The sequence below is a fragment of the Marmota flaviventris genome, chromosome 4 (genome assembly GCF_047511675.1).
Source record: "Marmota flaviventris isolate mMarFla1 chromosome 4, mMarFla1.hap1, whole genome shotgun sequence".
In the NCBI taxonomy this organism is placed as follows: Eukaryota; Metazoa; Chordata; class Mammalia; order Rodentia; family Sciuridae; genus Marmota; species Marmota flaviventris.
In genome coordinates, this window is record NC_092501.1 from 99479692 (window position 1) to 99493883 (window position 14192).

The following is a 14192-nucleotide window of genomic DNA, read 5'->3' on the forward strand; positions in this document are numbered from 1 at the left end:
TCCCTCAGCCCCACACCATGTTACCCAAAGTGTAAAGCTCTTGCCCTCTCCTCTCATCACCTCCTATTTCAGTCAGTTGGGGCTGCTAGAACAAGTCACTAAAGAGTGGGTGACATAAACAACAGACACTTATTTCTCACAGTTCTAGAAGCAAAGGGGACAAGTCCAAGGTCAAAATGTCAACAGATCCAGATTCTGGTGAAGGTCTGATTCCTGGTCTGCAGAGGACTTTCTGTTTTATTCTCATACAGTAGAGAACAGAAAGCCAAAGCAAGCTCCCTTGCCTCTTCCTTTAAGGACACTACTCCCATTCATACAGGCTCCACTCTTCTACCTAATAACCTTCCAAAGGCTCCATTTCAAGTACCATCACACTAGTGATTAGGTTTCAACATATGAATGCAAGCTGGGGTGGGGGGCATGTCAGTCCACAGCACCTTCTGCACGCCCATATTTTTCTGGGTCAAACATCCCGTCACTGAACTAATCCCCTCTCTGTACCACGATTTCCCTTTGTTTCTATTTGCTCACTTTAATATCTCTGGTTCCCACTCCTTACCACAAGCCCCATCATAACAATCACCACACTCCTGATTTTTAAGCAGTTAAGTTTGGATTATAGGGATTGCAATTTATTGAGTTTCCTTTTCCCCTAGTTTACCAAATCCCTATCTCTATTATCTTACTCATCTTTGTGACCCAAAACTCCACACAATTGATGGGCCTTCTGTATGGGAAGGGCTTGGAAGAAATTTGTTGGGATGATTGGGTTGAGTTTCCAAGATTTGCATGATGACTTTGGCTCACACAGTCAATCTTATCTGACCTGATGGCTCCACGCTTCAGTCATTAGCTACCCATGAGACCATGCTCAGATTGATTGATTGATTGATTGATTTCCTTCTTTCTTTCCTTTCCTTTCTCTCAGTCCCAACATTTCGGGTCAGCTCCTCCTTACTTCCCTCCTAGACTATTGTACAAAGCTTCTCTTAGTGGTCATCCTGTTTCCTGATTCTCTTTTTTTTAATACATATTAAGTAGAAACTTCTCAAGTGCTAGCTCTGATTTGCCACTCCCCTGGTCAAAAATTTTCAGTATTTTGGGTCAACTTGATGGAACCAAACCTTCTAGTGTGGTTTTCAAATGTCCCCTATTCACAGTTACCAAGCTGTGCAGGCTTATTTCCCTACACTCCACCTTCATGCCATAGTAATTCTGAACTGCATTTCACTTTCTGTATTTGGAAATTTTAGCCTTTAATATGTGCTCGATTTTCTTTTACATTTTAAATATGGCCGCATTTCATCTGTTGATAACTCACACGTTCTGGAAGATCTTAAAGATCAATAGTAGATCCCATAGCCACTGTGAAATCTGCTCTGGTTTCTTTCAACCAGTCACATACTCCACCAGCTCTGTTTTTGTTCATGCAACTCTTTTTGGCAGGGGGGGGTGTTACTGGGGATTGAACCTAGGGGTGCTTAACCACTGAGCCACATCCCCAGCCCTTTTTATTTTTTTATTTAGAGACAGGGTCTCACTAAATTGCTTAGTGCCTCGCTAAGTTGCTGAGGCTGGCTCTGAACTTGCAATCCTTCTGCCTCAGCCTCCCAAAATGCTGGGATTACAGGTGTGTGCCTTGAGTTGATGTCACCTTTGTGGTTCCTTTTGTTACATGTCTTTATGACTCTTTATGATATCCATTGCAGAGTACCTATTAAAAAGGAGCCTGTATATTTAAGTACAATATTTAATTTGTTTAATTACAAGCATATATTATATATATACATATATATCTATATATCCACAGATATGTCAGGTATATATATGTATGTGTCATTCTTTTTATTACATACATGTGATTACTAAACTGTAACAGTCTTTTAGTCTATACTCCATGACTTTTTATCATTGTGTTTTGCATTATGAGTTTCTTAAATTTAAACTTTTGAAGAACAATTTACTTCTTACAAAATCCCCAGTAAATTTGGACAAATTTTGCAACATTTGGTTGTATAAATCTAAAGCCATATCTAAACATGAAGTACATAAAATGTTTGCTGTGAAGTTTTCTAAATTTAAACAAATCACCTATATATTTCAAGTAATAGTCATGGATATGGAATATTATTTCAATTATTTATCCCCTACTATCTAATATTACAGCAAATAGTTTCAGAATATTTTTGGCATATTCAATCTTTTCTAAGATATACTACTACATATGGCACCTTCATTGTTGAAAGATGGTATTTACAGAGCACATAAATGTCAGGACTGAGCATTTCTCTCTAGTATTTTTTTTTACTTGTTCCTTTTCAAGTTTTCATTAAAAACTAGCTGCACTATAACCTAAATTAAAACATGTGCTGCCTATGTCTTTATTGTGTGCAATTTTCACTTTTAAAGGTAGTTTTTCAAGAGAAACATTCCACATAATAAATGAATTTTTTTTACTCTCACCAGACCTATTTGCGTTGTGAGCAAGGATTTTACATACCAAAGTGAATCAAAGGACAGAAAGGTTTCCCAAAAGTTCAAATTTGAGAAAGACTTTTAGACAACAGGTAGGTAAATAGGCAGGTAGGCAAATAGAATAAATGGAGATAACAGACTATATACCCTTCTAGACATATCCAATCCATATTTAACTAAAACTTACTGTGTAAAATTGTACTAACAGGTACCATTTTGATTTTGGTATTTTAATGGTGGTGTTCATTTTAGGTCGTATCTTTGAACAACCAAATAAAACCAGTAAAATCAAGGAACCCTCGCTGTTGATCTAATATTGCTCTCCTAAATTCTGGATGTGTCAGGGAAAAGGTCTTAAGAAAATCCAATATCATCCACACATGGCGGTGGGCGGGGAGGCAGCGCTTTCAGTACCTCCTCAGTAACAGGGTCAGAGAGACGCATCAATACGCGCTTGGATTCTACCTGCTGAGAGGCTCCTGGCGAAATTCCATTGAAGAGAGACTGGCCGGAAATTGGTAGGATTTTTGGAGGTGACAGTTTGCCCCAGATGAGTGAATCTCCGCCACACAGCGCAGAGGTCCGGACCCGCCAGCTGCTGCCCGGCGCGACTCGCAACCGCCCGCCCGCGGCCCCCACGACTGGGCAGCTAGCCCCTGAGGCGTGGCTCAGCAGGAGCAGCGCAGGGACTCTAGGAAGAGGTCTCTAGCCAGGACTTCATGAAGTAGCGAACCGGGAGCTGAAACCAACCAGAGACAGACCAGTCCCACCCCTCCCTTCGGACACTCCGACAAGGAGCCTGGGGCCCACCATAGCAGAGAGGTGACGTCACCGGAGTTCGGCCAATGGAATTCCTTCCCAGCAGAATCCAATTTACCAGGTGTGTGACTCCCACCCCCTCCAGATACAAGCAGCCAGGAAACCTCAGGAATCTCCCTGGGGGCGTGTCTGTAGGGAAGCAGAGGGAATTCCCGATCCCCAACTCCCCTTACCACCAGCGGCGACACCCAAGGTATTAGCCGCCAGTTTCCGGGGGCATGCCCACCAAAGGGGTCCAGAAAAATTATACTGTTGGTCCCCAGATCACCGCACCACAGCACTGGGGCTTAGATGAATGACGGAGAGAGTGCTCAGTCATTCGGGAAACAGGACACGTGGTGGGGCTGCAAATGTAACAAGATCTTTGGGGAACCGCCTCCGGTGAACAGGACCTGGCTGGCTGGCTGGCAGGAGGAAGGGGGGAGGGGCCGGAGAAGTGAAACGGCTCTGGACTAACAGGATTGAGAGACTCCAAGGAGCCGCCTTACAGGGATTGCTATAGGCACATAGAGGGCAGAAGCTCAGCTTGGAGGGCACAGCTCCGCCTACTGGAAGAGAAGAAAATGGATCTCTAAGACTTCAATTTTTTTTTCTTTGTTTTTTTCTTTTCTCTCTTTGCTCTTTTCTCCCCTTTTCCTTCTTTCTTTCTTTCCTGTTTCAAGTTTTATTGTTCTTTCCATTCTCCTCTAATCTATCTCTCTCTCCTTCTTTCTTTTTAAGAGTACCTTCCTTCCCCTACCCCCCAACTTTCATCCCAAGCATTACGTCTTCCATTACGTGTAATTGTCTAAATGCAAATAGGTGACTGTTTCGAGGCTGTCTATAGGGCTCCTAAATACCTAGCTACTACCAACACCCTGATCCAATCACCTGTTAGTATCCCCCTTAGGTAGAGCAATCTTCTAAAGTAGCCAAGACATTTTAGCCCTCATACCATCAGAGCACCAAACCTAAACATAAAGTCCTAAGAACAGACAACAAATCACTATATGCATACAGAATCCGGAAGCCTTTTATGAATTGAATGAATCAGCTTTAAAGTACAATAAAGCCCAACATTTCTAGGCATAGTCTCCCATCACAAAGGAGAGACAACAGAGATATACAAAACCAAAACAAATTTATAGGAGAAAGCAGAAACACAGCAGTCAAACAGAGCTGGAAAGTAACATGAACAACATGAGAAAACAAGGGAAAAAGGGATTACAAACAATGCAGGACAACTTAAATCTACAGGAGGACCTAGAGGCATCAGAAAAATGGACAGAGAAAGAACTCAAGGCATACCTAACTCAGATGGAACGGAATATTACAGAAGACATGAGACAGCAAGTCCAAGCAATGAAAGTATATTTTGAAAACGAATTAAACAAACAAATTCAAATGGTAAAGAACGAGCTCTACCAGGAGATAGAGATTTAAAAAAAAAAATCAAACAGTAATCCTAGAAATGCAGGAAACCATAAACCAAATAAAAATTCAAACGAGAATATTACAAATAGATTAGATCAAGTAGAAGTCAGAACATCAGATAATGAAGACAAAGTTTATCAACTTGAAAAGAATATAGTCAATACAGAAAGAATGCTTAAAACTCATGAGCAATCTATCCAAGAGATATGGAATGTCATAAAAAAACCAAACTTGAGAGTCATTGGGATAGAAGAAGGTATGGAGGTTCAAACCAAAGGAATGGACAACCTATTAACTGAAATAATCCTAGAAAACTTCCCAGATATGAAAGATGGAATGGATTGCCAAATCCTGGAAGCCTACAGGACCCCAAACATTCAAAACCATAATAGACCAACTCCAAGACACATAATTATGAAGATATCCAACATACAGAACAAGGAGAGAATATTAAAAGCTACGAGAGAAAGGAGGCAGATTACATTCAGGGGTAAACCAATTAGGTTAACGGCTGATTTTTCATCACAGACGTTGAAAGCGAGAAGATCCTGGAACAACATATTTCAAACACTGAAAAATAATGGATTCCAACCAAGAATACTGTATCCAGCAAAATTAAGCTTCAGATTTGACAATGAAATTAAAATATTTCACGATAAACAAAAGTTAAAAGAATTCTCAGCCAGAAAACCAGCACTGCAAGGCATTTTGAGCAAAATACCACAAGAAGAGGAATTGAAAAATAGCACCCAAAACTAACAGTGGGAGGTATCTCAGTAAAGGGGGAGAAAAATAACCAAAGAGGAAAAATTAGCCAAACTAAAATAAATAAAAAATAAACATGACTGGAAGTACAAACCATATTTCAATAGTAACCTTAAATGTTAATGGCTTAAATTCACCAATCAAGAGACATAGGCTAGTAACCTGGATTAAAAAAAAACAGATCCAACAATATGCTGCCTTCAGGAGACTCATATGATAGGAAAAGACATACACAGGCTGAAGGTGAAAGGTTGGGAAAAATCATACCACTCACATGGCCCTTGGAAGCAAGCAGGAGTGGCCATACTCATATCGAATAAAATCAACTTCAAACTTAAGTTAATCAAAAGGGATAAAGAAGGACACTATATATTGTTAAAAGGAACCATCCACCAACAAGACATAACAATTGTCAATTTGTATGCACCAAACAATGGTGCTGCAATGTTCATAAAACAAACTCTCCTCAAGTTCAAGAGTAAAATAGACCACAACACAATAATTATGGGTGACTTCAACACACCGCTCTCACCATTAGACAGATCCTCCAGACAAAAGCTGAATAAAGAAACTATAGAACTCAATAACATAATCAATAACCTAGACTTAACCGACATATATAGAATATATCAACCATCATCAAGTGGATACACGTTCTTCTCAGCAGCACATGGATCTTACTCAAAGATAGACCATATACTATGCCATAGGGCAACTCTTAGTAAATATAAAGGTGTGGAGATAATACCATACGCCTTATCTGATCATAATGGAATGAAACTGGAAATCAATGATAAAAAAAGGAAGGAAAAATCTTGCATCACCTGGAAAATGAACAATATGTTACTGAATGATCAATGGGTTACAGAGGACATAAAGGAGGAAATCAAAAAATTCTTAGAGAAAAACGACAATACAGACACAACATACCGGAATCTATGGGACACAATGAAAGCAGTTTTAAGAGGGAAATTCATTTCCTGGAGTTCATTCCTCAAAAAAAGAAAAAACCAACAAATAAATGAACTCACACTTCATCTCAAAACCCTAGAAAAGGAAGAGCAAAACAGCAGCAAATGTAGTAGAAGACAAGAAATAATTAAAATCAGAGTGGAAATCAACGAAATTGAAACAAAAAAAAACCATTGAAAAAATTGATAAAACTAAAAGTTGGTTCTTTGAAAAAATAAATAAGATTGACAGACCCTTAGCCACGCTAACGAAAAGCAGAAGAGAGAGAATTCAAATTACTAACATACGGGATGAAAAAGGCAATATCACAACGGACACCACAGAAATACAGAAGATAATTAGAAAGTATTTTGAAACCCTATATTCCAATAAAATAGAAGATAGTGAAGATATCGATAAATTTCTTAAGTCATATGATCTGCCCAGATTGAGTCAGGAAGACACACACAATTTAAACAGACCAATAACAAAGGAAGAAATAGAAGAAGCCATCAAAAGACTACCAACCAAGAAAAGCCCAGGACCGGATGGGTATACAGCGGAGTTTTACAAAACCTTCAAAGAAGAATTAATGCCAATACTTTTCAAGCTATTTCAAGAAATAGAAAAAGAAGAAGCTCTTCCAAATTCATTCTATGAGGCCAACATCACCCTGATCCCGAAACCAGACAAAGACACTTTAAAGAAAGAAAACTACAGACCAATATCTCTAATGAACTTAGATGCAAAAATTCTCAATAAAATCCTGACGAATTGAATACAAAAGCATATCAAAAAAATTGTGCACCATGATCAAGTAGGATTCATCCCTGGGATGCAAGGCTGGTTCAATATACGGAAATCAATATATGTTATTCACCACATCAATAGACTTAAAGATAAGAACCATATGATCATCTCGATAGATGCAGAAAAAGAATTCGACAAAGTACAGCATCCCTTTATGTTCAAAACACTAGAAAAACTAGGGATAACAGGAACTTACCTCAACATTGTAAAAGCTATATATGCTAAGCCTCAGGCTAGCATCATTCTAAAGGGAGAAAAGCTGAAGGCATTCCCTCTAAAATCTGGAACAAGACAGGGATGCCCTCTCTCACCACTTCTATTCAATTTAGTTCTTGAAATACTTGCCAGAGCAATTAGACAGACAAAAGAAATTAAAGGCATAAAAATAGAAAAAGAAGAACTTAAAATATCACTATTAGCGGATGATATGATAATATATCTATCAGACCCAAAAGGGTCTACAAAGAAAATGCTAGAGTTAATAAATGAATTCAGCAAAGTGGCAGGATATAAAATCAACACGCATAAATCAAAGGCATTCCTGTATATCAGCAACAAAACTTCTGAAATGGAAATGAGGAAAACCACTCCATTCACAATATCCTCAAAAAAAAAAATACTTGGGAATCAACCTAACAAAAGAGGTGAAAGATTTATACAATGAAAACTACAGAACCCTAAAGAGAGAGATAGAAGAAGATCTTAGAAGATGGAAAAATATACCCTGTTCATGGATAGGCAGAACTAATATCATCAAAATGGCGATATTACCAAAAGTTCTCTACAGGTTTAATGCGATGCCAATCAAAATCCCAACGGCATTTCTTGTAGAAATAGATAAAGCAATCATGAAATTCATATCAAAAAACAAAAGACCCAGAATAGCAAAAGCAATTCTAAGCAAGAAGTGTGAATCTGGAGGTATAGCGATACCAGATTTCTAACTGTACTACAAAGCAATAGTAACAAAAACAGCGTGGTACTGGTACCAAAACAGGCAGGTGGACCAATGGTACAGAATAGAGGATACAGAGACCAATCCACAAAACTACAACTATCCTATATTCAATAAAGGGGCTAAAAGCATGCAATGGAGGAAGGATAGCATCTTCAACAAATGGTGCTAGGAAAACTGGAAATCCATATGCAACAAAATGAAGCTGAACCCCTTTCTCTCGCCATGCACAAAAGTTAACTCAAAATGGATCAAAGAGCTTGATATCAAATCAGAGACACGGCGTCTGATAGAAGAAAAAGTTGGCTCCGATCTACATATTGTGGGGTCGGGCTCCAAATTCCTCAATAGGACACCCATAGCACAAGAGTTAATAACTAGAATCAACAAATGGGACTTACTTAAACTAAAAAGTTTTTTCTCAGCAAGAGAAACAATAAGAGAGGTAAATAGGGAGCCTACACCCTGGGAACAAATTTTTACCCCTCACACTTCAGATAGAGCCCTAATATCCAGGATATACAAAGAACTCAAAAAATTAAACAATAAGATAACAAATAACCCAATCAATAAATGGGCCAAGGACCTGAACAGACACTTCTCAGAGGAGGACATACAATCAATCAACAAGTACATGAAAAAATTCTCACCATCTCTAGCAGTCAGAGAAATGCAAATCAAATCCACCCTAAGATACCATCTCACTCCAGTAAGATTGGCAACCATTATGAAGTCAAACAACAATAAGTGCTGGCAGGGATGTGGGGAAAAGGGTACACTTGTACATTGCTGGTGGGACTGCAAATTGGTGTGGCCAATTTGGAAAGCAGTATGGAGATTCCTGGGAAAGCTGGGAATGGAACCACCATTTGACCCAGCTATCGCCCTTCTTGGACTATTCCCTGAGGACCTTAAAAGAGCGTACTATAGGGAGACTGCCACATCAATGATCATAGCAGCACAATTCACAATAGCTAGACTGTGGAACCAACATAGATGCCCTTCAATAGATGAATGGATAAAAAAAAATGTGGCATTTATACACAATGGAGTATTACGCAGCACTAAAAATGACAAAATCATGGAATTTGCAGGGAAATGGATGGCATTAGAGCAGATTATGCTAAGTGAAGCTAGCCAATCCTTAAAAAACAAATGCCAAATGTCTTCTTTGATATAAGGAGAGCAACTAAGAACAGAGCAGGGAGGAAGAGCATGAGGAAAAGATTAACATTAAACAGAGACCAGTGGGGGAAGGAAAGGGAGAGAGAAGGGAAATTGTATGGAAATGGAAGGAGACCCTCATTGTTACACAAAATTACATATAAGAGGTTGTGAGGGGAAAGGGGGGGGGGAACAAGGGAGAGAGTTGAACAACAGCAGATGAGGTAGAGAGGGAAGATGGGAGGGGAGGGGAGGGGGGATAGTAGGGGATAGGAAAGGCAGCAGAATACAACAGTCACTAATATGGCATTATGTAAAAATGTGAATGTGTAACTGATGTGATTCTGCAATCTGTATTTGGGGTAAAAATGGGAGTTCATAACCCACTTGAATCAAATGTATGAAAGATGATGTGTCATGAGCTTTGTAATGTTTTGAACAACCAATAAAAAAAAATTCTATCTACAAGAAAAAAAAAAAAGAAAATCCAATATCTCTTCCTACTGCAGCATCTATGGGACTCTTAGTTACTTGCCAGAATTTCCCTTGTAAGAATTAGAGTAAAAGTACTGGGACTTCAGAAAAGCTCATCATATTCATTGTCTCAGCATATTCTCTGTGAAATGATACTTTTCTTGGCTTCCGTCCAGTCCCAGACACATCAGCAGTGATGTATTGTGCCAAATATAGAATTATTAATGTGGGTTTTGCTTTGTTTGAATTCAACTTTTTGCTGCATTTTTGTTTAGAGGCTTATAAGTAGTGAGAGTTTTATTTACCTACTACTAACCAATTGAATAGTCTCTCACATTAATAGAAGTGTACTGCTAAAATACCAAGCTGGGTCTCGTGCAACAGGCAGGCTCATGTACTCTTTTTCTCAGGTCCTTAAGGAAAAATTTTAAAACAGTTTATACAGAAGCTAATTTTCTTGAGACAATTCACAAATTAGGTTCAGCTCCAAATTTGACACCATAAAGACATTTTAATAAAAACAAAAACAGACAACACCTCCATACAGATTAGGTTTTCTCTTATTGACAAAACATAATCGCCTCCTTCTGTGACCAGTATTTACTTATTTTTTTCCATCTGACCTTGGGCTGCTCCTCAGGCCATTTTACTGTTTCCAATCCTCTCTCTCAATTTCAGTTTATCCTTAGGTGCTAATTAAAATGGCAGGTGTTAAATTGATCATTAGCACATTTCAGCTACAGAGCTGCACACAGAACTCCCTCAAATGATTCTTGTTTCCCCTCAGCCTAATCCCTCTTTCTGGGGCATTTCCTCTACTTCTTTTCACTGGTAGTTCTAACTGCTTCTTAAAGAGAAAGCAGATGACCTAGCAAGTCAGTCCCAGCTGTCCCTCATTTATTTCTCAGGCTCATTCCCTCCAAGTAAATGATACAATCAGATTTTTTTTTTTCATGTAGTAGCAAAATAAAAACAGACCTTTGTTAGAAGCATTCCATACCTACCTCATTCAAACTTTACAATACCCAAGTAGAAAGCACACACATAAAATATGTCTACTTTTAAAAAATTAACTTTTCTTTAATTATACTTTATTGTATTAAGAACACTTGAAATCTACTCTCTTGACAGATTTTTAAATGCATATTGCAGGATTATTAAGTACAGGCACAGTGTTGTACAGCAGATGTGTAGAACTTACCTTAACACGACTGAAACTTCAAGCCAATCAAGCAGTACCTTCTCTCATCTCTCCCTCTCTCCAGCCCTGGCAACCACACTCTCCTCTGTTTATATCAGTTTGATACTCATACAAGTGAAAGTATATATTTTGCGTCCTGTGTCTGGTTTATTTCACTTGATGTCCTCCAAGTTCATCCCTATTGTCTCAAAGAGCAAGATGTCCTTTTTCTACAGCTGAATAATATTCTACTGTGTGTATGTATCCCATTCTCTTTTCCTATTCATCTGTGGCTGAGCTTCAGGTTATTTTCACATCTTGGCTATTGTGAATAAGGCTACCAGGAACATGGGAGTGCTCAAGTGCTAATATCTCCTGCAGATCACTTATACAGCACCCAAGACAGAAACCTGGGGCAGCGACAGAAATCGCAACCCCCCTCCAGTAGTTTAATTTCACTCATCAAATTTATTCATTAAACAAGCACATATATGAATCCTGGGCATTAAATAGTCTCATGGGCTATTTTCAGAGTGACAGCATGCTAAATATGTTACTGAAAGGTGGATTCTTTGTGTTTTATCATAGCCAGATCTGGAATAAGCAAGACACCTAAGCAATCCTTTAAAGGGAAAAGGCTTTCTCTTTGTATCAAATCAGTTGGATTTGGGTAGCAATTTCATCGTTGATTAATGTATCCACTTCATTAACAAATGTTAATTGAGCATGACTTTGTGAAAAGATACCAAGATAGAAATCCTGTCCTAGAAGCATTTACCACCTTGCAGATTGAGTAAATAATGTGGAGGAGACTACAAATGCTATGAAAGAAGATATGACATGGATTGCAAGAGTAGGAGTCACATTTAATGACAGTAATTAACACGTGTGGAATGCTTACTATTATCTCACAAAGCCAACGTTGTTTTTATACCCATATTCCAGAGAAGAGAAAATTGAAGTAGAGAGAGCGTGGAGAACTTAATGAATACCACACAATTTACAAGAGATGTGAATAAATCCAGGTGGTTTGGTAAGTGGAGTTTATACCATAAAGCTCTCAAGCTTGATGATGCGTATGTGTGCAAGACTTCATGATGACACATCCTTTTCCTCGGGAGGTGTAAAAAATAGGTAACAAGTGCAATCCAGGGAGAGAAAGCCACATGAGAAAGACACAAGAGAGTTAAGAAATCTTTTGGGGCTTCAGTCTGCAAGCAGTTGCATATCAATTAAGCAGGGAGTTCCAGATGGGTGGGAAGGCACAGCAAGAAAATGCAGCCAGAGGCCAATTCATGAAGGTACATCATATATCATGGTACTCAAATTGGATTCTATAAGAATAAGAATAAAATAAGCTATAAGAAATGCAGATACCTTGCATGACAGAGTTTACTCCATTTTGTGTCTCAGAAATGCTCAAGGATGAACTGCAGGGAATTGAAAATGGCATCAGAGAAATCAATTAGCAGAATCTTGAAGTAAGCCACATTGGTGAGAAGAAGATCTCAATCAAGGTAGAAATAATAGAGAGAAGGGTGAGGGTTGATGGAATGTTAAAAAGATAATTTATGACTCAGATGGTTAGTGACAAATCAGATATTGAAGCTGGTGAAAGAGAAGAGTCTAGGGTTATTGGCTGGGTGCATGATATATACCCATGCTTACTTCCAGTTATGCGATATGTATTTTTTAAGTGCTTCAATGGGATAGGAACTGGGTAGAGTGTTAGGAGATGATGCTGAGCAGCCTCAGCAGTCTCTGCTTTATGAGTTCACATCCCAGTGATGCGAAACAGCATACAATGTAGTAAATAAAATACTCAAGGAGACAATTACAGTGACAAGTGAAATTAAAGAAAAACCAATCTTATAAGAAAATAAAGTCTATATTATTTTAGTTGCAGAGGCAGGGGTAAGGAAAACTATTTGGGAAGAGGATACTGGAGATAAAAATTGAGTAGTGAGGACTTGGCTCTCTGGATAAGTGTTGGAAGAGGAGTGGAGACGGAGAAAACAGCAAAGAGAAAAGCTCTGAGCAAGGACAGATGCACTGTCCATAAATTCTTTACTTGAGAATGTTTAAAGTATCAAAGGAGAAGAGAAAATAGAATATGATGAAGGCAGGGATACATTTAACCTCCAGATTAGTCCTTTTAACCCCTTAAAAGTAAGGAGTTCAGTTTTTTGTTGTTGTTGTTGTTTTGTTTTTTGGTTTTTGGGGGTTTCTTTGCCCCACGGACAATGTAAAAATTTTGGAGACTTTTAAGCTGGGTATGACATGATCTGATTTAACAGAGGAAGAGAATTCAGTTTTAGAAGGAAAATGAAATGCTAGCTTAGTCATGTTAGGTTTGATTAGCCCATAAAACATTCAGGAAGGGCTGTGCTTAACATGCACTAGAAATTTGCACCTGGACAAGGGAGAGTGGTCTGGGTTACGGCATCAAATTTGGATTTGGTTGACATGGATGCCATAGAATTGTGGATGGAATTGAATTATTGAGATATATATGTGTGTATGTGCACATGTGTGTGGGGGTTGAATGTGTATACACACACACACACACACACACACACATATAAAACCACATTCTGGATGAACCTTAAAATAATTTATAATATTTATAATGAGTTTAAGAGATAGACAAAATAGATTACATATTATATCATTCCAATAATAGGAAATGCAAACTAATCTTTCGTTGTAGAAAGCAGGTCAGTCATGGTCTAGGCTTGAAAAAGAAAGGATAAGGGGAAAAAATAGAAGAGGAAGGCTACAAAGGGACTTGAAAAAATCTTGGGGAGGTAATAGATATTGATTTTATATGGTTAAGATTTCACAGTTACACATATATGTCAAAGCCTATAAAATTATATATATTTTACAGTTTTACATCAGCTCTATCTCTGTAAACCTATTCTTAGAGCATATAGAAAAAAAAAGATGGAGCCAAAAGAGATAATAATTAGATATATAGTTAATGTTTTAATAAAGAAACAGAGAAAATGAATCAAATATATTTGAAAATGGATTCAAATAAATTTTAGGAAAAAAAATTCTGAGTCACAAAGCATGCAAATGTTTTTAAACAAAAATATTTCACAATTAATTATTTATAAAAACAAATTATACTGAAAGAAATATTAGATATAATATACAAAAAGTTGAATATAAGAAAATACA